This window comes from Podarcis filfolensis, assembly GCF_964270895.1.
Source record: "Podarcis filfolensis genome assembly, chromosome: 3".
NCBI classification, from domain to species: domain Eukaryota; kingdom Metazoa; phylum Chordata; class Lepidosauria; order Squamata; family Lacertidae; genus Podarcis; species Podarcis filfolensis.
In genome coordinates, this window is record NC_139606.1 from 78,322,919 (window position 1) to 78,345,685 (window position 22,767).

At 39.9% G+C, this 22,767-nt stretch overlaps 1 protein-coding gene across 5 annotated transcripts in view; it reads left to right on the top strand.

Annotated features, from left to right (window-relative positions):
* The window catches only part of CHRM3 (cholinergic receptor muscarinic 3), a 242,153-nt gene that overhangs the window by 145,333 nt on the left and 74,053 nt on the right, over window positions 1-22,767 (top strand). For all 5 annotated transcript variants that reach the window (XM_083606048.1, XM_083606050.1, XM_083606049.1 and 2 more), the window contains one exon: window positions 10,414-10,676. The gene's annotated coding sequence lies outside the window, so the exon portion shown is untranslated. The remainder of the gene's footprint in view (window positions 1-10,413; window positions 10,677-22,767) is intronic.

Consider the following 22,767-nt stretch of genomic DNA (forward strand, 5'->3'; position numbering starts at 1 on the left):
CTCCATTATTTCATTACTGACCTCCAACAAAGGTTGTATCAAATAATCCTTCAATGTCTTATAGTAGTTAGAGGTCAGTCCATCTGGCCCTGGTGATTTGCCCTGTTTCAGACTCAGGATGGCCTGTTCAATCTCTTGTCGCGTTATTTTGCCATTTAAAATTGTTCTATTTTCTTCTGACAGCTTTGCTAATCCATTTCTCTCCAAAAATTGTGTAATCTCTATTTCATCTTGTGGCCCTTGAGTATATAACTTTTTAAAATACCTCTGGAAGCACTTTCTAATCTCTCCCGGGTTCTGAATGTTCCTTCCTTCAACCTCTAAGTTTGTTACTGTATTTAATCTTTGTCTCCTTTTCAACTGCCAAGCTAGCAGTTTCCCACATTTATTTGCCGATTCAAAAGTTTTTTGTTTCATTGTTTTAATCTTCCATTCTATTTCCTGATTTATCAGCTTGGAATATTGCGCCTGATAAAGTTTAATTTCTCTCAGAATCGGTTGGGACTTCGGGTTAGATCTTAACTTCTTCTCCAACTCTTTGATACTTTCCAGAATTTTATCTTTCTTTTCATTTTGCAGTCTTTTCTTTAAGGAATTCTGTTGAATCAAGAACCCTCTCATCACAGCTTTACTTGCATCCCAGATAGTTCTTTTTTCCACCGTAGTGTTCAAATTAATCTCAAAATAGTCCTTTAAGGTTTTTTGGGCCTTCTTTACAATTCTTTGATCTCTAAACAGGCCATCATTCATCTTCCATCTAAAGGAGCCGATTGGGATCAATGTCATATCCATTCTCAAGGCGTTATGGTCGGAGCATGTTTTAGGGCAGATTTCCACCTTCCTCACCTTAGGTGCCAGACTTCTAGTTATCCATATTTGGTCGATTCGTGTCCAAGTCAGTTGAGCTTCAGAAAAGAATGTTCCTTCTCTTCCCAGGGGGTTTCTAACTCTCCAGATATCAACCCAGTCCATATTGTCAGTCATTTCAAAAAAGGTCTTAGGTAGTCTTCCCTCTTTAGTAATGTTCTGGTTCTGTGACTTATCCATATTTGTTGATACGACCCCGTTCATGTCCCCCATCATGATGACGTTGTTGTAATCCAGATAATCCAGCATGATCTCGTGCAACTTCTTATAAAAATCCGATTTTCCTTCATTTGGAGCATAAATTCCTAATATCAAAATTTTTTCTCCTTGATACTGTACTTCTATTGCGAGGATTCTTCCACTTTCATCTTTAAAGAGAAATTTTGGTGAAAGGCTCTCTTTTGCATAGATCACTACACCTCTCTTTTTAACTGTATCCGATGATATAAATTCTTGACCAAGCCTTTTATTTATTAACACCTTTCTATGGAGCCTAATCACATGTGTTTCTTGTAAGCATATAATGTCCAATTGTTCCTTTTTTAAAATATGAAAAATTTTAGACCTTTTTTCGGGACTGTTACAGCCATTTATGTTCCAACTCAAAAGCTGCAGAGACATCCTGGATAGGTCTGGTTATTCTTTCTGGGGTGGTACCTTGTTCTCCGGTCCTTGAGGATCCGAGGGGGCGGGCTCCCCTGGAAGTTCTGGCGCTGGCAATCCAAGTCCTTTGTGGAGGTCTTCTCCGTGTGCTCCCAAAAACTTGTCTCTATCTTCCACTGTTTTAATTTTGATCTTTCTCCCTCTGTAGGTAAAGGATAATCCTTGTGGAAACTCCCACCTGAAGATAATTGCGTTGCTTCTCAACAGTCTTGCCAATTCCGTGTAGTTAGATCTAAGGTCCAGCAACTGCTTAGGAATGTCCTTGTAGATTTCAATTCTCTTGCCCAAAATGTCTAGTGACTTTTCGTAGTGCAGGCCCAAAATCTTGTCCCTTTCCTCCTTTGATCTCAGTGTTATCAAACAATCTCTGGGCTTCTCTGTCCTTCTGACTCTGCCAAGCCTGAAAGCAGATACAATTTTAAAGTCTTTTTCCTCTAACTTCCAAAACTTGGCAAATTCCTTAGTTAGAAATTCAATAAAATTATCTTCTTCCACCTCTGGTATTGACCGTATCCTCAAGTTGGTCTCCCTGTTTCGCAGTTCTGTCATCAAAAAGTAAATCTGATGTTCTCCAACTTGTTTGCTGAGTGGTCTTACTTCTTTCTCAAGTTCTTCCAATCTTTGACTAGTATCTTCAGCCAGTTTACGATTTTCACCTACAGCCTCCTTTAATTCTCCAATAGACTGGGCATTCTGTGCAACTTGTCCAGTCAGCTTATTCAAGCTTTCTGTGTTCTGTTCAATTTTAGCTGTATGCAAATCAGCCTTCTTGTCCAGAGCCTCCAGTTTCTCCAAAATTTTCTCCAAGACAGAGCTACTTGTCCCTGAAGCCATATCTCCCAGGTGCAGCTCCTCTGTCTCACCCTCCCCTGCCTGTATTAGGGAGGCCGCCTCTATGTCTGGAGGCAAAGTGGAAGGCAAGGCCGGCACAGAAGATCTACGCTGTGAGGCTGCAGATAAAGTTAGAGTTGTTTGTTTAGTCCTTCCTCTTCTCCTTGCGCCACTCATTCCAAAGTTATCTGTAATCCAAGGTCAATCCAAGTTGTTCCCATGAGAAAGCAGAGTCCCAGATGCAATAGTCAAACAGAGGCCGGGAAAGGGAAAGTAAAACAAAGTCACTGCTGTAAGTCCAAAATCCTCTAGAGGGAGCTTAATACGTCTTCAGGGAAAAGATCAAATCCAAGTTAAACTTATAAATTTAAATCCATGTCTATCGCCTCCACAATGTATTATTTTTAGCAGAGTAAAACTTAAAGCAAAACAGTGTTTCTTACAGTGCCTTGACTGCAACAGTTTCAAAGTATCCAGTTCCAACTCAGAATGTTTCAAAACCTAAATTCAATGTATCCAAAGTTGCAAACTGGTGCTCATCCAGGCAGCTCCAGCACCAGAGATTCTTATTTATTTTATAATCCACTGGTGCCACAGAAGAAGGATATCAGTGCACCCCGAATATGACCAGCAAAAGTCAATAGCTCAAAGTCTTTCACTCAGAAAACTGCTTTAACAGGGTGCCAGCATTTAGTTAACGCATAACTTTTTGTCTCCACTCCTCCTGCTCTTTGCTTAAAGTTCAGTATAGCGGGAGATGGGCTTCCTGCTTATCCTCACTCCGTTTTCAGCCAGATTTCAACTTTTTTAAAAAAGTTTTAAAAGTTTCATAAAGTTCTCAAAAAGTTTCAGAAAGTTGACAAAAGTTTCAGAAAGTTTTCAATGTCCAAATTTACTCACGGGTTGTAGTTTCCAAAGTTCAGAAAAGTTGCAGGAAGAAAGGACAGCGCTGACCGGCAACAGCAATGCGGCTTCACTTCGCTGTTTGCGCAACGACCCACAGCGCCGCTACCCCCTCCGCGATCCGGAGCCCCTTACGGGGTCCCTTCAACGTTTTGGGGGCTGCTTCTGGCGCCCGCCGGGTCCCGAGACCACAGGCTTCTGCCACCTGTGGTTTTCCTGAATGGGTCTCCGCTTCGCCGTAGCGGACGACCCGTTTACAGCGGAGCTCCCTTCTCCTTACTCGGAGAAGGCAGCCATTACCGGTCGCGCCGCCTCCGGAAGTCCCACAAATACACACCTTTGATCTGAAAGGAGTTCTGTCATGTCCTCAGTGAAATAATCCAAGTTCCCCCCATGAGTGCACAGATAGTATTTCACATTCTGAAAACATTTAATTAATTTCTTTGCCAAAGTATGTAAGCTATGAAAACACTCAATCAGTTGTTGTTGTTGTTTATTTTCCTTGGCTGCAATCACACTGTTGTTTAAGATGAAAGAAGAGATAACATGCATATCTGTGATTAACTAGACGGTTCAAAGCTACAGGATGAAAAGGATGTTTATCTGTTCTCCGCTAACTACTTACAAATAAAGACACATAATCAACTTAGGATGTATAAACCCAACACAACCATTAACAATGTTTCAAAAGAGGATAGCTGATGTGGCAGCAAGGGAAAAGAAAGCAAATTAGTCATAGAATCCTTTCTGTTTTGAATATCGTATTTGGGTTTTTATTTTCATTTATACAAGGCAGGTCTTAGCTTTTGTGCCACTGGTCAGATCCAACCTCACAGCTCCCCTCAGCCTGCCTGTCCACATAACACTTTTTCTCCCCACTCTTTCCGGAGGTAGGAGATTCACCCATTTTGATTGTTAAACTATTCCTATGGATCAAGTGAACAATGCTCAGAAATTTTGGACTCAGACAATTTCAAATTCACAGTAAAGCCCAGTATGGACAAACCTGATATTCAGATATTTTCACTGATTTATTACTAGAATGGTGACAGGTCCCACCCCCAACCCGCCAGACTGACATAATAAAAAATTGGCATTTGCCCCTTCTTGCATTAAAACAGGCATTTCTAAATTGAAAATATTTCAACAGTGCAAGAGAAATTAGACAACTATCATTAAATTGCAATGCTACATGAGCTGAAACTAAACCTGTTTGTCCTTAACCTGGGGCATGTTGAAATTCCCCTTGACATCAGTAGATTTGAGATGTTAATAGCATTTGACTCATTTATTATCTTAAATAATGAGCAAAGAAATATATAGCATCTTGATTTTTTATTTTTTATTTTTTTTAAAAAAAAACTAACTAAGCTGTTGAGAACTATGTACTTCTCTTAGCCTTTTTTGGTATCATCCGTATTATTATTTTTTTAAAAACCCAGTTCATTTTAAAGGGCTTTTGTGCTACTTTCCCCACTACTTATAATAGGCTTTGAACTAAGCATAAAGAGTATTGAAAGGTATGTGCTTTTAAATTGAATCTAAGTTAATCTGTAGCTCCATCTCTGTGGATCAGTGAGTGTCAAAACAGCATGCACTGCCAACTGAAATGAAGAGGCAAATATGGTATGCTATGATTAAAAAGACCACCACTTTACTAAAGAACATGAAGGATTCTGAGCCAACATGGCCAGTGTGGAGGAGAGTGTGAGGCATCAGTGTGAGAGGCAAGGGAGACCTTTGATCTCATTGTAAAACAAATTGTGATCAGCATGTTGAATCTTTGTCAATGATTCAGACACTCAAAGAGTCATAATAACTGGCAAGAGTCTGAAAGCAACCGGGATTGTGCCTTTCTTACATTATTTGCATTGTGTTACTAGCTTTTTTTTTTAAAAAAAGAAAGATGTATTCTCACTAAACAAATGCACCACATAATGAAGGCCAGCCAACTTTTTTTCTGACTTTCAGTTCTATCCCAGGTTCAGCTTGCAATGTGTATTATGGTTTCTTAGTTCTTCACAACTCGATGTGGTATTGCCATTTATATTGACATATTAAAAAGACCTCTAAAAATTGAAAAACAGAGTTCCAAAGCAATCTACTGAGTTCATGAATGAATAGGGATTTGAACCTACATTGTCTAAATCTTATGCTCTATCCATGAATACATTTTTTTTAAAAAAAGGAAGCTCTGTTGGCTTATAATAATTTCCAAGTAATAAAGTTGTTTCGTATGTAATATGCTACTTGGAAAAAAATGTGTTTCTTCAAATGTTTGGATCCTTCATTAAAAAATGATGGTTTTAAGATACTTGATGATAGTCCTATTTTGCCCTTTTAATGTAAAACATTGAGTTGGATTTCGGCAGCATGCAAAGACTCTCGCTTAAATGTTCAGAATAACTTTTTGTTGTTGTTTAGTTGTTTAGTCGTGTCCCACTCTTCATGACCCCATGGACCAGAGCACGCCAGGCACTCCTGTCTTCCACTGCCTCCCGCAGTTTGGTCAGACTCATGTTTGTAGCTTCGAGAACACTGTCCAACCATCTCATCCTGTGTTGTCCCCTTCTCCTTGTGCCCTCCATCTTTCCCAACATCAGGGTCTTTTTCAGGGAGTTTTCTCTTCTCGTGAGGTGGCCAAAGTATTGGAGCCTCAGCTTCACGATCTGTCCTTCCAGTGAGCACTCAGGGCTGATTTCCTTAAGAATGGATACGTTTGATCTTCTTGCAGTCCATGGGACTCTCAAGAGTCTCCTCCAGCACCATAATTCAAAAGCATCAATTCTTCGGTGATCAGCCTTCTTTATGGTCCAGCTCTCACTTCCATACATAGATAGATAGATAGATAGATAGATAGATAGATAGATAGATTCTTTATTGTCATTACACACGTGCAACATTGCACAAGTGCAACGAAATTGGATGCCATCCCTTAAAAACAACAAAAGCAAAACAACAACAACAACCCACAAACCACATTCCAGCCACACCCACACCCACACCCATCAATCTCCCAAATCACACTATCGAGTTACAGCATTCAAAAGGGCCACAGCTCTCGGGTAGAAACTGTTTTTCAGTCTATTTGTCCTTGACTTGATGTTTCTATATCTCCTGCCAGACGGCAGTAGTGCAAACAGACTGTATCCCGGGTGAGATGAATCCTGCAGGATGTTGTTTGCTTTCCTAAGACAACGGGAACCGTACAATTCTTCCAAGGATGGGAGAGGTTGACCAATAATCCTTTGTGCTGTGGTTATGACCTTCTGGAGCACCTTCCTCTCCCTAGCTGTACAACTGGAGAACCAAGCACAAATACAGTATGTAAGAATGCTCTCTATGGAGCCTCGGTAGAAGGACACCAGCAGTCTCTCACTCAGATTGTTCTTCTTTAAAAGTCTGAGGAAATAAATTCTCTGCTGGGCCTTCTTCACCAGAGCAGTGGTATTTGCGCTCCAAGTCATGCCCTGATCGATAGTTACTCCCAAAAACCTGAATTCCGCCACCCTCTCCACCCGTTCCCCATTGATATGCAAGGGCTGAATGTCCGCCTTTTTTTTTCCTGTAATCCACCACTAATTCCTTGGTCTTAGCCGTATTAAGAGCCAGATTGTTCTCTCCACACCAAACACAGAGCCGCTCCACCTCGTCCCGATAGGCGGACTCATCCCCTCCTGAAATGAGCCCTACCACCGTAGTGTCATCAGCAAACTTGATGATTTTGTTGCTGGAATAGATGGCTGTACAGTCATACGTATAGAGAGCATAGAGCAGGGGACTCAACACACAACCCTGTGGTGAGCCGGTGTTAAGGCTAAGGGCTGTGGACATATGTGACCCTACTCTAACCCTCTGAGAACGTTCTGACAAAAAATCCAAAACCCAGAGACAGGTGGAGTTGGAGAGTCCAATCGCCTCTAGCTTGGACACCAGTCTATGGGGGAGAATAGTGTTAAAAGCTGAGCTAAAATCCACAAACAGCAGCCTCACATAACTCCCCGGCTGCTCCAGATGGGACAGAGCAGCATGGAGAGTGGTGGTGATAGCGTCCTCTGTGGATCTATTTGCCCTGTATGCAAACTGGTAGTTGTCAAAAGTTGATGGAAGACAGGAAATAATATGACGGCGCACCAGTTTCTCAAAACACTTCATGATGATTGGAGTCAGTGCAACTGGTCTGTAGTCGTTCAAACTACTGATTGTGGATTTTTTGGGCAGAGGGACAATAGTTGACGACTTCAGGCAGGGTGGGACAATAGACTGGTGTAAGGACTTGTTGAAGATCTTAGTAAAGACCCTCGCCAGCTGATCCGCACAGCCCTTCAACACCTTTCCAGTGATGCCATCAGGTCCAGCCGCCTTCCTCGGATTCACCATCCTCAATACCTTTCTCACCTCATGCTCCTCTACCGTGAATGAGGGGCCCCTAAGGGCTGGTGGCTGTAATACCGGCGTCTCAGGTGGCTCCTTCTCGAAGCGAGCAAAGAAGAGGTTAAGCTCCTCCGCCAGCAAAGGGTCACCGTCGACAGCACCAAGGTTAGGTTTGTAGTTGGTAATGTGCTGAATCCCCTGCCACATCTGTCTTGTGTTGTTGCTCCTTAAATTATCCTCAATCCTCAGCCTATAATCCCGTTTTGCCTGTCGAATACCCCTCTTCAAGTTTGCTCTTGCCACACTGTAAAGCTGCACCTCGCCTGACCTGAAAGCCCTGTTCCTTTCCCGCAACAGGCCCTGGACCTCTCTATTCATCCAGGGTTTCTGATTGGGATAAAACCGGATGGATTTGTTTACTGTGACAGTGTCTGTGCAGTGATTGATATAGCACAGAACTGCCGCCGTGTGCTCCTCCAGGTCTGAACGATCGAAAATATCCCAATTAGTTCTCTCAAAACAGTCCTGCAGCTGGTGAATAGCACCTTCAGGCCAGATTTTAACAGATTTTAATATTGTGGGAGCCCGTTTCCTGAGTGGGATATATGCTGGTACCAGGAACAAAGACATATGGTCGGACTGGCCCAAGTGTGGCAGCTGTAAAGCCCTATAGCCGTGATTTACATTCGAATAAACTTTATCTAGTGTCTTGTCCCCTCTTGTGGGACATTTCACATGCTGATAGAGCGTTGGGAGCACTGTTTTAAGTTCTACATGGTTGAAGTCTCCCGCAATGATGTGCACAGCTTCAGGATACTTGTCTTGCTGGCTGCTGATAAGGCTCTGCAGGCGTCCCAAAGCCAAGTTGGCATTGGCATCTGGTGGCACGTACACACCAGTTAACATAACAGCTGTAAACTCCCTAGGGAGATAGGCTGGTCTACATTTAACAGCCACATATTCCAAATCCGGTGAACAGTGACTGCCCACAGTCTTAGAATTATTGGACCAGCATTTGTTCACATATACGCACAGCCCCCCTCCTCTAGTTTTTCCGAAGTCCATGCCTCGGTCATGACGATGTACCACCCAGCCTTCCAACTGAATAGCTGTGTCTGGTATGGACGGTTGAAGCCATGTCTCAATGACAAATAAAACGCAGCAATCTTTTACAAGGCTGTTCTTTGCTGCCTGCAACCTCAATTCATCCATCTTGTTGGCAAGAGATCTCACATTGGCAAGAAATATGCTGGGGAGTGGTGGTTTAGATGGACTCCTCTGTAATCTTACCAGGACGCCAGCCCGACAACCCCGCCTTTGCCTCCTGTCTCTACGCCGCCTTCGCCTCCTCCCTGGAGGCATAGTAATCCATGGAGAGCCCGGCGGCCTGGCTACTCCCACCGGAACGTTATCTAGGCGAAAATAATCAGCTCTTACAGCTTGTTCACACTGTAATCCGACCTTCAGAAGTTCCTGCCTGCTGTAAATCTTTCTTGCCCGGTCAGACATACTCGGACCAAGTAAAAATAATAAAAACAAAACAAAACGCTAAGGGAGAGCACTAAGCCGCAGCGTCTATGCGCGCCGCCATTTGCAAGATCACTACTGGGAAAACCATGGCTTTAACTATATGGACCTTTGTTGGCAAGGTGATGTCTCTGCTTTTTAAGATGCTGTCTAGGTTTGCCATCGCCTTTCTCCCAAGGAGCAGGCGTCTTTTAATTTCGTGACTGCTGTCACCATCTGCAGTGATCATGGAGCCCAAGAAAGTAAAATCTCTCACTGCCTCCATTTCCTCCCCTTCTATTTGCCAGGAGGTGATGGACCAGTGGTGATGATCTTCGTTTTTTTGATGTTGAGCTAACTTTTTGTTAGACACATCTAATTTGCAATCCCTTGTTTACATTCCATTCAAATAAATAAAAGTCAGTATTGGAGCATTTCTGATACTTTTGTTCTCCCACAACAATTAAAATGCAAAGAAATCATGGGGAGGGGGAGAGGTGAAGAGTAAGCATTTGCTTGTACCAGTCTACTTTTAACATGTATTGCAGGGCTCCTCAACATGGTGCCCTCCAGATATTGTTGGATTATAAAGCCCACCATCCCTGACCTTTGGCTGTCCTTGCTGGGACTGATGAGAGCTTTACTTCAACATCTGGAGGGCATCAGGTGGTTTCCTGATGCATTGAATTGAGAGTGTTAAAAATGACTTGTGCGGTGTTAAGATCCTTTTATAAAAAGTCATTGAGAAACTTAGCTATAAATAATTGTGCTTTTAGAAAAACTGCAGCTATCGGGGGGTGGGAATCAGTTGATTCATCTTCCTTTATGATAATAGTAATTAGATGCAATAAAATGATACAATTCCAGTATTTCCAAGTTTGAAACACAGCAGTTAGTTTTCCAGATATACGCCTCTGTTGGGGAAAAGCCATTCAAAGTCTTAGAATCGGGTATGGGTAATGGGGAACTGCAAAACAGTTGTTGGAATAAAAAGTTTTTATTAAAAGCTTCCTAAAACAGCATCATATTCCTTTGGCAGGGTTTCCAACTTATTTTGAAAGATTAGTAAGTATGTATTATTCCACTTGAATGATTCAGTTCAGAAAGCATCTGAAGACCACTCTGAATTTTTGCTTCCCTGAATATTCAAGTGATTTTTACAGTCAAAGCGTCACTGAACTTTTTAAAAGTACAATATAAATGGCTTTTTCTCTTTTCTGTATTATTCTCATCCCTGAAATGCCCTTTTATTTGTATTATTTTCTCTAGATCCTCCCCGTGATCCATGGCTTGAAAGAAAATGTCTGGGACCATCGCCAGTCGCTCCAATCTCCTGCCTCTTGCACTCTGCTGAACTCTAAATTGGTGCCATGTTCTGTGGTACATCGTTATGGTATGGAATGTGTCATGAGGTGTTCATCACTTGGATTAGTTGCCACACTTCTGCCTCTGTCAAAGAGAAGTGCAGAGGCCTAAGGTGGATACAACAGGACTGACTGACTGAATACAGCACCTTGGACTTATTCTCAAAGGTAGGATCACTTTAGGCAACTTTAAACAATGGAAATATGTCTGTAAAATGTTATCACTTGAGTCAGTATCAGATAGTGAGACAATGTCTTTCTCATATTCTAAGGCATTTTGCACCCATTTAAAGAGTTAGCATATGAAATACAGAGATGGATTATTGTGAGATACAAGCATTTTTGGAGTCTTGCCTAAGAAAATAATTGAGAATGGTGGCAGGGAAATGTATCAATATATGCATTTTCATATAGTTAAGATTGTCACCATAACTGTATTTATGTTATCATTTAGGGGCAAATAAGGCAAAAAGAAGCAATGGAAATTTAATTTTTTTAAGCAAATAACACCGTTTAATCTTCTGTTTTGAATTAATCCACTTAGCACTTTAAACAGAATTAGAAACAATTATTTAGTATTGTGTTAAATGTGTTCCAGCATATTGAAATGCATGATGAAGGGTAGTATTAGAAAGATTCTGCACCCAACCGTAATTTCAAGGGCTAGAAATGTAAAGTTTTTCAATAAATGTCAAGCATTTTATTCCCTGCTGCTGAATTGTCTTTAAATTTGTTTCCCTTAGATGCTCATACCACAATTAAATTAATTTAGATTAGCCAGATAACTATCAGGATATTCTGCGACATTCTGTAGGAATGTATGCAAGGAATTCAGGCTCAGGCAGTAAACCAGGTAGACATGTTTTAATAGTTTAGTCAGTATTTGAGGTGCAGGGTGGTAAACATTTTCTTGGACACATTCTCATTACATGAAAAATTGATTTGTGAATTTGATGTGGTCTTATGCCATAGTACTTATCCTTTTAAAAGTATGAAGTTCAGTGAATGCTAGAATGTCCAGACAAATATTACTGTTGGGTTTGTATGCCACATGCTTCCTGCAGAGTGCAGCAAAAATCTCAATAGATACTAAATGACTGTATAAAAATTTCATTAGTAACAGTCTTCTACAGTAAACATACATCTAGGCTATGATGGACAAAAATCATAATGCTTTAAGATATGTATTTTCAGTTATGTCTATGCAGTCGTGAGTCCTTGATTTCACTTGGCACTGACTACTCCACTGATTTCATTGTGTCAAAAAGAATACTGTTCATTGTCATATTTTTGAGTCATTTGCCTTCTGTGACAGACTGTTGTGTGTCATAAAATACTACTCTTTTCATACTGGTGTGTCGTTGTTGCTATATATTGCTGAGGAAACTTCTAAGTACAGTGGTACCTCGGGTTAAGTACTTAATTCGTTCCGGAGGTCCGTTCTTAACCTGAAACTGTTCTTAACCTGAAGCACCACTTTAGCTAATGGGGCCTCCTGCTGCCGCCACACCACCAGAGCACAATTTCTGTTCCCATCCTGAAGCAAAGTTCTTAACCTGAAGCACTATTTCTGTGTTAGCGGAGTCTGTAACCTGAAGCATATGTAACCTGAAGCGTATGTAAGCTGAGGTACCACTGTAATGAAGTTGTTCATATGCTGTTCTTCAGGACACCTACTAGTCTCATTCCTTGACCAAGAAGTCTCTCCCTACTGCCCAAATGATACAAGGTAGCTTTAATTCACTGGTCTTTCCTCAACAGCTGGAAATTTTAAGGAGTTGACTATTTATGTCAGATGTCCTTGAACATCAGTCTCAAACTCAGTTTATATGATATATTTAGTGTTCTAATATTTTATAGATAACATTGTGAGGGTGAAGAAGAAGAAGAAGAAGCTGATTTGATTTGAATCAGACCATTGGTCCTTTTCATCCCAATATTGTCTGTTTCAACTAGAAGCAGCTCACCAAGGTTTCAGAGAGACTTTCATAGTCTCACTACCCACGATGCTTTTAATTTGAAAATGCCAGGTGTTAAACCTGGGTCAATTTCATGCAAAACATTTGCTGTGTCAGTGAGCTTTACCCCTCCATAGTATCACTTAGATGTCTGGTTATGCAGTATCATGCTTCATTAGATGAATTCCCTACCTGGGATGAACCTGAAGGGTGGTTCTAGCCACTCCCTTGACAGCTTCATTCAGTATATCATTTGACAGGGCCCTGAAGTCTTCAAATTGCCTTGCCTTGCCTTTCTTTCTTTTTTCCTTTTTAAAAAGCTTATTGCCACAGAGACACACAATATGATGTGTACTACTGCAATGTAGACATTAATGAGTTTAAAACAAACTAGCTGTTAAACGAATGATCATGCAGTTCTTGGTCATTAATGCAGGTTATTTATGGATTTGGAAACAGATGCTAACTGACAAATTAAACAGTGGTTATGAACTGAGACTTACGGGGTTAGGAAGTGACCTAGGCTTCCAAGCTTATGCCTTTAATCATTGGATCAATGTTTCTCCTTGTGTAATTATAAATGTAACAGTTCTCTGGCAGGGTCAATACATTCTGAAAAATAAACCTTAAGTGTCATGGCCAATACTTCACATGGCTATAGCCAATACTTAACTGTGCAGAAGATTTTAGCACTGCTTGTTTGTCTGACTACATAATCACTATTTTTTGGTGTGGGTCATTCCGCTATTTCTGAGTTTAGGTTGATCATCAATAATCTGTGGCAGTTTCTTTATTCCTCTCTGAATGTGTGAATTATTCAATCAGTTATGATTTTGCATTTTACCTATTCAATTCCAGCAGGCAATGTTTTCTCTGTAGTCCAGTTGGCAATCCTTTTGGACTTCAAGATGAAATGTTTTGACAGGCAATTCCCTGCTGTTTATCCAATTTGTACACTATAGATTAGTTGCTTTTCCCATTGACTGAAATTGGGTAGAATAAATCATGTGCTTAACTCTACCATTAATCAATGGCTTTAAAAATTGGTTAACTTTGGCAGGATTGCACCCTTCAGTTGCAATTGTTTACATAAAATGTAAGATTTCCCCCCTTTGCCTAAGCAGAGTGTGTCACATGGCAACTATAGAACTGAGATTTTGCTGGATAAAAGCAGTTCTCCTTGCAGGGCCGACTTAAAACATTTTGGCACCTGAGGCAAATCACAAAATGGCTTTTCCCCATGCCAGGGAAGAAGGAGTGAGTGAAGAACTACATCAGGAACAAGGAGGGTAGTAAAGATCTACAAAGGGATCTGCTGCCCCTGTGGATCCGGCTGCCTGATGCGCTCTCCTCGCCTTGCCTCATTGGTGGGCTGGCCATGTCTCTTAAATATGTGAGTTCATTAATAGGCACCTAGGCATTAGTGTTAAGAATAGGAGAAGGGCCATAGCTTGGAGATGAGAGCATGTTTTACAGACAAAAGGTTCGCATTTCAGTCCCTGACATCTCCAGATAAGGCTGGGGAAAATTCTCTGAAACCCCCTGGAAAATTGCTGTCAGTCAATTCAGATAATACTGAGCTAGATGGTGACAGCTTCCTATGTTGATTCTGTCCAAATGAAATACCAATGTCAAGTTAGCCAAGTCTAGTGCAGGACGACAACATTACTTAATTGAGAGACCTTATTTCTTGCTGTCTTTTAGAACTGATCTTCTGGTGCTATTATGATCCCTTTTTTTATTTTACAGTAGTCAGACACAACCATGAACATACAGTCTGATTTGAAAATGGCAGCATTTAGTTCTAAACATGTGAAATTGTAACCTGATTGGTGCATAGTGAATCCGACAAACCTTTTCTTTAGCTGTAATACTAGGTAGCAAACAACTTTAAAACTTGTATATATTTAAAATAATTGGACACATATAGCAATGTTTATTACTTTTAGAGAATGTTACTCTGAATATAACTGAAATGCGCCAGGTTTTACCCACTTTTTAACCTCTTCCGTCCAACAGATGATGTAAGAAATGCGCAAGAAAATGTTCTTTGGGGGTTTTTTGGCTCTGGATAACAAAGATCCCAACTCACAATTTATACATAACCAAAAATAATACTATTCAGCCTTATTTCCAAAATAGAATAGAATCTTAAAGTAATTCTGGTAATAATGCCCAATTACTTTGTGCCGTTCTTTGAATCAGCATCAAAAATATTTGCCTTGTGCTTGCAACTCATGACTGCTTTGGCAAACTATTGGCAAGCTATGTCTGTCCTATGAAAGTTGCTCCCTTAGAAGGTAGGAGGGAAGGGAGAAGCACAAATAGGAATAAAGCAGTATGCTTTGCTATCTGGTCTGAACAACACTGGATTGCTTTGCCTGAGGGGGAGGGGTGTAGTTTATTTTAATGTGTTTGGCCTAAAGTTCCTTGGAGCTGTAGTGGGATGGTGATGGGGAAAAATACTTTCAGAATAATTTTCCATTACCCTAATGGCCAACATATTAAATTGATTGTTACGGAATAGCTTTGGAATGAAAAATGTTGTGTGCTGAAAAGTTAGGGACCTATATCTGTTCATTCCTGCCTGCGGATGTCATTAAGATCTCAAGTGAGCCAAACAGACTGGCAAACATGTCTTCAGTCACAGCAGACTGGCAGCTGTGGGAGAACAAGATTGTGGAGGGTCACAGACATTGTTGTACAGCGCATGTTAGTTTTAACCGATTACACCTCGTGACAAATGTATAATTTTTGTAGTGTTCGGCAGTCTTAAACTCTTTGGGATACTTATGAGACATGTTAATTGCAATGCTCAGAGATCTCTTGCTGGTATCATTTTGTAGCTTTAGGTCATATTGTGTTGTCAGTGAAAGGGTTAGGGAAGCATGAATGAGCACACTGAGATACTTTGCAATTAAAGAAAAGAACTGGTTTGTATGCAGAGTACGTGTTTTCCTTACGTAAGCTGCTGCTTTCAGAGCACATTCCTTGGATACATGCAGTGCCATGATTTTGCTCATTCTGTACCACAGAATGCATGTTTTTATAATCTGAAAAGGTAATTAAACAATCATTTGCATTGATTCTAAGTGTATAAATGAATTTGCACTTCTTACATGAAAAGGCAGTGTTCAAGAAACATGCACACTCCTAAGGCCTTGTTATTTGGAGGTATTTGGAGCTTCGAAGGAAACAGCTCAGAGCATGCTCAGAACAGATGCATGATTCTGATACAGGTTAAGGTTACCACATGTGAAGCAGTCCCGACTCCAGCCTAATTCGCTACAGTAGCTGTGATGGAAAACCCTGATCACAACAGATGGCGATGGAGCCTTCCTAGTAGGGCTGAATTTCAGGCAGTTCAATCAGGCACATGGCAGGGACGTCTTTGCCATAGCTATACTTTTGGATTAGGATTGGCTGTCTGGTGCAGAGCTGATTAGCAAGAGGGAAAGAAATAGATTGACAGAAATGTTTGCAGGGCTTCTCTCAGTTCAAACAGAAGTATAAGATGTGTATGGGAGGTGGAATAGCACATAGCTTTGAGATTTGGAGAGGAAACTCTTAAAAAAATTGCTTGACATTCTCATTGTGTGCACTGTGCTCCAGTAGTCCTAGTGGACCAACCTCCACTGGATACAGATTTGTCAAACCCATAGATGGGGCCAACTGATTAACAATGATTTGTTTATTAATTCCATGAAACACCTGCAGTGAAATATTATACTAAGCTGTTTCTAGATTTTATCCCTTTGCAGTAAACTTCAATAATTAATTATTGCTTTGCGGCTTAAGTCTCAGCTACTGCTGTAAGTTGGCAAAACTCCTTCTACTTGTTTAACATAAATATTCCTTTTGATTGGAAGTTAACATTTTCATAAATGGAATAGTCCCTACTGTGTGATACCAATTATAGAAAAAGAAGAATGTATGGATGGGGGATAAAATCTGATGGAAATTTGTACCCGGGTAGTGATTTTCCCTGTTTGCTCCAAATAAATATTTTCCCCTTCCATGTTTTATATTGTACACTGAAGGATGCCTGTAATGTCATTGAATAATATAGCTTCTGTACTTACTATAGAAAAGATTTTGTGCTTGATTAATTATAATGAAATGTGAACCTTTTATAAGTAGCTTAAATAATAATGAAGAATCACCAGCTTTTAAAAGATTGCTGATACTCAGAACCACAACTGTTATATTTTACTATCATTTGCATCTATTTATATTTTGGCACCGAGTAAATCATTGTCTTAGAGTAGTGTCTTCCTCCCTGCCTTACTCCCTGTCCTTACTGCTACCATCCCAGCCTCCTTCTCACAAATTTCACATTGTCAAAATACAAATCTGCTTTGCCCTTCAACAAACTTCCTTTGCCAAGCTGACACCCACTAGCTGACCTCCAAAGGTCAGCCCTATAAGGACTGAAAGATAGTAATCCTGTAGGGAGGCACTGGTCCCACACGAGATCTAACAGTTGGGGAAAGTCCAGAGACTGATACAGAATTTCTCAGAGGGTTACACGAATGCCTCAGTGCAATTGCAGAGTGCACATATGGTGTCATACATTGCAGTGACTCTTCTTTGACAGCATCTGAAGCCAGTGAATGAACTCAGTTAGCACTTTGGGGTAGAGATGCTTTTGAAAGCATCTTGATTGAGAAATGTGGTGTAGTATAGCTTTCTGTAGTGGTACACAAAGCATATCAGCTGAATTGTTTGAGATTAACCTATTATAGTATGAGGACTTATTTGTGATGTAAGAAATCTAAACCAGAAGTTTTGACTGTCACAGAATAAAACAATTTGATTTTGGTTATAATACATGCATATCTGTATCTGCTGCCACAGTTCTGTTTGCTCTTAACTTTGGACTTTAGTTGTCACATTTTTAAAAATACAAAATAAGCCTCCTTTCTACTCTCCTAAAAGGTTTTTTTTTTTAAAGAAAATGAAGCAATACTGTTTATAATGCACAACTAACTGGGGGAAAAACACTATAGGTTCCAGCCACTTACTCCAAAATTTAGCCAAGTTAATGGGCTTGCTCATCTACATGTTCCAAAGATTGCAATCTTTTCTTACACCCTGGTCACTGATCTAAAATTATTGGTAAGATTCCATTTGTCTTTTCCTCACTTACAGAGTCACTGTCTAGAGTACCTAATATTCCAAGGATTCTTGATGATTCTTGTGACACCTTCCTTTTGTATGATTTCAAGTCCATTCCCACTGCTAATTGCACTGTTTAGTAGAATAAAATACAACATGTTAAATGTTGTGTGATGTTACTCTCATTGAAGATGTGCATACCCTGCCTAAAATGTCATCATATAGTCAGGGAAAGAATGCTGTCATAATTGCAGTTATATTTATCCTGACACATAGCATAGAGCAGTCAGAGACACTGCTATTCTCAGTGCTTGATTTTCCACTTGCTGTTTTGACAGCGAGCCTAGTCATGGTTTCCTATGTTTGTGAGTCTTTGCTCTTATTTATTTTTCAGTACTGTATAGTAATCACAAACTTCTTTCTAAAGTTTTGTCAGGTGTTGTTATGTAGTGTTATTTTTAAAGAAACCCTAATTAATGAAAAGTGTGCATAGTATGTAAAAAATAGACTTTTTACAATATCTATCAACTCTCCCTGCATTTGCCCCTGTACCTATATTGTCATTTTTTATCCTTCTGTTAGTTTTGCAACCATTTTGTCATTGATAAATGCAGGGGAAAAGTCCAAATGGCCAAATCCTTTCTAAGAAAATGCGTTTACAAGATCTGCAGCAGAACACTAGATTTTTGTGACTTGTTCACCAGAAGACAAATTGTTCAGGATATATCTATGGCCAATATTGCTTAGAAATGTGAGAGTTATTTTGGAGTTTTGTTTGTTGGAAATGCAACAACATGTATTGAACATTTTATAATGAATCTTTACTTACATCAGCTTTCCCCATTTCTCCCTCATTTTGCTTTGTCCTATTTGTATCCAGTTGTCCAAATACATGATCATCTAAAGCTGGCCCAGTAGAATGTTATTATGTTCTTAGAATATCCCTAGTTTCTTAATGGGGAAAACTCCACTTGAATCCCAAACTATCCCCTCAATTAGACATTAAATGGTGAAAGAACAAAATTGTGCATATCATTTCTTAAATATTTGTAGCATGTATATTATGACAAACATGTTATTAGTCACATGCATCTTCCTGGTTGTGTTCTAGGAGCCCAGGAACTAACATTATTGCTTTCAGGCTTGGCTATCACAGCATCAGCACTTCAGAAACACACTAGATACAGTGAGTTCCACAAAAACTTTGGCTGCAAGTCTGAACTAACTGGGAGCTTGTCCCATCGAACTCAATATGATTTACTTTTGAATAGAAATGTATAGGGATTGCAGATTTAGTTCTATTATACCTTTGTGCAGAACACGATAAGGGCACTCCAGGTCATATTAGAAAAGTCCAGAGAGTCTATTAAGCTATAAGCCTCTTACAGGTCATATAGGAAGATTGAAAATATGACTGTAGATAGCAAAAAGGGCAGTTGATCACAGATTGTTTTCAGTGATCAAGCTAGGCCAGCCCAAGACATTTTGTTGCCTGAGTTGCAGGATACAATGGTGCCCTGCCTCACAACTGCATGCAGAATGATGGAATGGCAAATTGATTTTTCTTTAGTACTGACATTGGGACAACATCTGCCACCACACCTGGGAGCAACAGGCTAGCTAGCCCAAGAGGTATAGAACAGCCTAGTGCAGAAGACTCAGAGAAAATGGTGAGGGCATTGTGCCAGCTACCACCTGAGGCAGTTGTCTCACATTGCCTAATGATAGGGCCAGCCCTGCAACAACATGGTAGAAATTTTTAAAACAGGCATACTACCCAAATGAAAGCATGTATAAACAATGGAAGGTGAAGTTTCCTGGGCATACCTTTTGTACCACAGGTATGTAATTTGCTCTCACCCCCTCCCAAGAGGTGGGCGGGGTTTGCTACACCGCACGGGTTTACCTGGCCAGGTGCCACCCACCTTGCTGCAGGACAATGGGCTGCCGGCTGGAAGTGGGGTGAGGGCCAGGAAAAAGGCTGGTGCTCTCCATCTCAGACTCTCACTTGGTTTTCCTTCCAGATTCACCCACCCAACCCTCCCTAAAATATAGTCTTCTTTTGCAGGCTAACCTCTTGCTTTCTAGGTCAGCGGGCGCTGCTATGGTTGTAAGATGCTTGCTGTATTCAGAACTGGGAAGGAATTTCCCTGCATTGGCAGGTTTTGCTTTCTCCGTAGCAATTTGTCACAAATTTGGTCAGTATCCTATATCTTTGAGATGGGGGGGTGAGATCTTCTTGCACTCTACGCGGCGGTGTTTGCAGGGCCTGTTAAAGGGTGGGTTGCGGGTCACTGGCCCTAGAGCGGCAGCATATAGGTCAAACTCCTGGCTTTTGGTGAAGTGGGAGGGCACACTGTGTAAGTTCACACTTTATTTTATTTTTTTATAAATATTTATTCGAGTTTTCAATTTTATACAAACAAGAAAGAAAAAGAAAAAAAAGAAAATATTAAAAACAAATCAATTTCAATATCAATTTTCAATAACATGTTTCCTTGACTTCCTCATACCTCCCCTTCTTGTTTTCTAGTTCAAATTGTTTATCCAGCAAATCCTAATCTCTTAACATTCCATTTAACTAACACCTTATTTTCCAATCAACTTCTTAAATTTTATAACTTAAACAATATTTATCCCAGTTCTTTTTTATCATAACAGCTAGAGACCACTTAAATTCAATCCAGCATCTTTCAAAGTTCATTAATTTTGCAATGTTTCTGTAAATAGTCCTTAAATTTCTTCCAATCTTCTTCTGCCGACTCTTCTCCCTGGTCGCGGATTCTGCTGGTCATTTCTGCCAATCCCATACAGTCAATCAACTTCATCTGCCATTCTTCCAGAGTGGGTAGATCTTGCGTCTTCCAGTGCTTTGCTATAAGTATTCTTGCTGCCGTTGTAGCATACATAAAGAAAGTTCTGTCCTTCTTTGGCACCAAATGGCCGACTATGCCCAAGAGAAAAGCCTCTGGTTTCTTCAAGAAGGTATACTTAAATACCTTTTTCATTTCATTATAAATCATCTCCCAGAAAGCCTTAATCTTTGGGCACGTCCACCAAAGATTCTATGAAAGGTGAAAGAATGTACCTTCAACCTCCTTACATTTCCAACATTTATTATCAGGCAAATGATATATTTTTGCAAGCTTGACTGGTGTCATGTACCACCTGTATATCATTTTCATAATATTCTCTCTTAGGGCATTACATGCCGTAAATTTCATACCGGTGGTCCACAACTGTTCCCAGTCAGCAAACATAATGTTATGTCCAACATCTTGTGCCCATTTAATCATAGCTGACTTAACCGTTTCATCCTGTGTATTCCATTTCAGCAGCAAGTTATACATTTTTGACATGATCTTAGTTTTGGGTTCTAGCACTTCTGTTTCTAATTTAGATTTTTCCACCTGGAAGCCAATTTTCTTGTCCAAATTATAAGCCTCCATTATCTGAAAATAATGAAGCCAGTCCTGTACTTTATTTTTTAGTTTCTCAAAGCTCTGCAATTTCAGTCTGTCTCCTTCTTGTTCCAAAATTTCCCAATATTTCGGCCATTTGGCCTCCATATTGAGCGTTCACACTTTACAGTCCCCTCCCATTGCGCCTGACTGCCATGCACATCCTCAGCCCCTGTTGGGTTGAGAGGAATACCTTCCAAGGCCTAAGCCATGGTTGCTACACCTGAAATTCAATAAAGTTGTGGCCTAATTTAAACCCATACATTGTTGTCATGTCTCATTTCCTGGGGGGTGGGGGGTAGGCTCCGGGTACAGGGTTTAGCGCGTGGGCTCGCAATAAATATTGATTATCTATTTAGACTACTATAGATGTTCAATTAATATGCTTATGTGTGTTCTGCCTTTATATTATGCTTTTTTGGAATTGATTTGATTTTAAAAGCAAAAACTTTAAGAATTAAATATTAAATGTAAACACAAAAGAGTAGTGTGCATCTGCTTACATTAGGGATTATTGTTTGGTTATTGTTTCCAATGGAGGGGAAATCTTTTTATACATTCATGCATGTGAACCATGCAAAATGACTTTTTACATGAATAATGAATAAAGGTGTATGTTTTCTCATAGTCTAAATGGATTTCCATGAAATGTGGCTAATTAATACATTTTCTTTTTTTTTTTTGAAATAATTTTTATTAATTTACATCAAAAACAATAAATACATTAATTCACATCAGTTGTTTCACATCTTACTCTTTTTCTAGACTTCCTTCAGTTATTCCGTAAATCATTCGTGACTATCAAATAAGTTACGCATTTCTAATTAATACATTTTCAGTTATGAAATATATTTATTAGTTGTGCTGAAAACATATACTGGGTTTTTTAAAATGAAAATTTTATCATATATACTGAGTATTTTCTGTTAGTAACACTCAATGATACATTAGTGTAGAAGTGAACAAAGTTGGCTTTTCTTTGAAGATACATTAGAAGGGAGTCTTATGAACAAGAACCTTTTGTAGCTCAACAGTATGTAATCAAACCCAAATTCTTGTTCTTAAACTAAAAAGGAAAGCTTTCTATTTAGCTTGGTAGTTTGAGAGCCAGTAGAAAAAGTAGCTGACAGAATTGGCATAGCAGCTGATCTGTATTGAAGGAAGCAGTGATTGTTATATTGGCAGAAATGTCAGATCCAGTTGCTTGGAGTACTTTTGCTTTCTGAATATCTGCTCCTGCATTCTGTAGGGAGGACAGCCAGTTTAGTAGGCTGGCAGAGGAGCGCTATGTCCCCCATTAATCTTGTGTTTTCTGTGCTTACTTTTCCACAATAAGCCTTTTCCTCTTCCTCTTCTTGCATTGTGTGTTCCCTAAGCAATCATTTCCTGCATCTGATGTGCACAGAGAACAGGGCACTACCAAATCGCGTACGAAAGGAAACATTTAGTTTGGGAGAAGTGAAAATGCTTTTCCTATTAATAATAAACATAACTTTCAATGTGATAAGATTTGGATTGCAAATGACGATGGTTCCCAAAATAGCATTAATAAGGGCAACTTAATAAGCGCAATAAGTGATAGAATGCATTTTGTTGTAACGAGGGGAGCAAGGATGGAGCAAGCTGTTTCATGCTTTCATGCCTGTGTTTTATTGCATGTGTGAGCGTTTCTACCACACTGAATGATTTTGAACAATATAGTAATTCTATAGTGTGTCATTT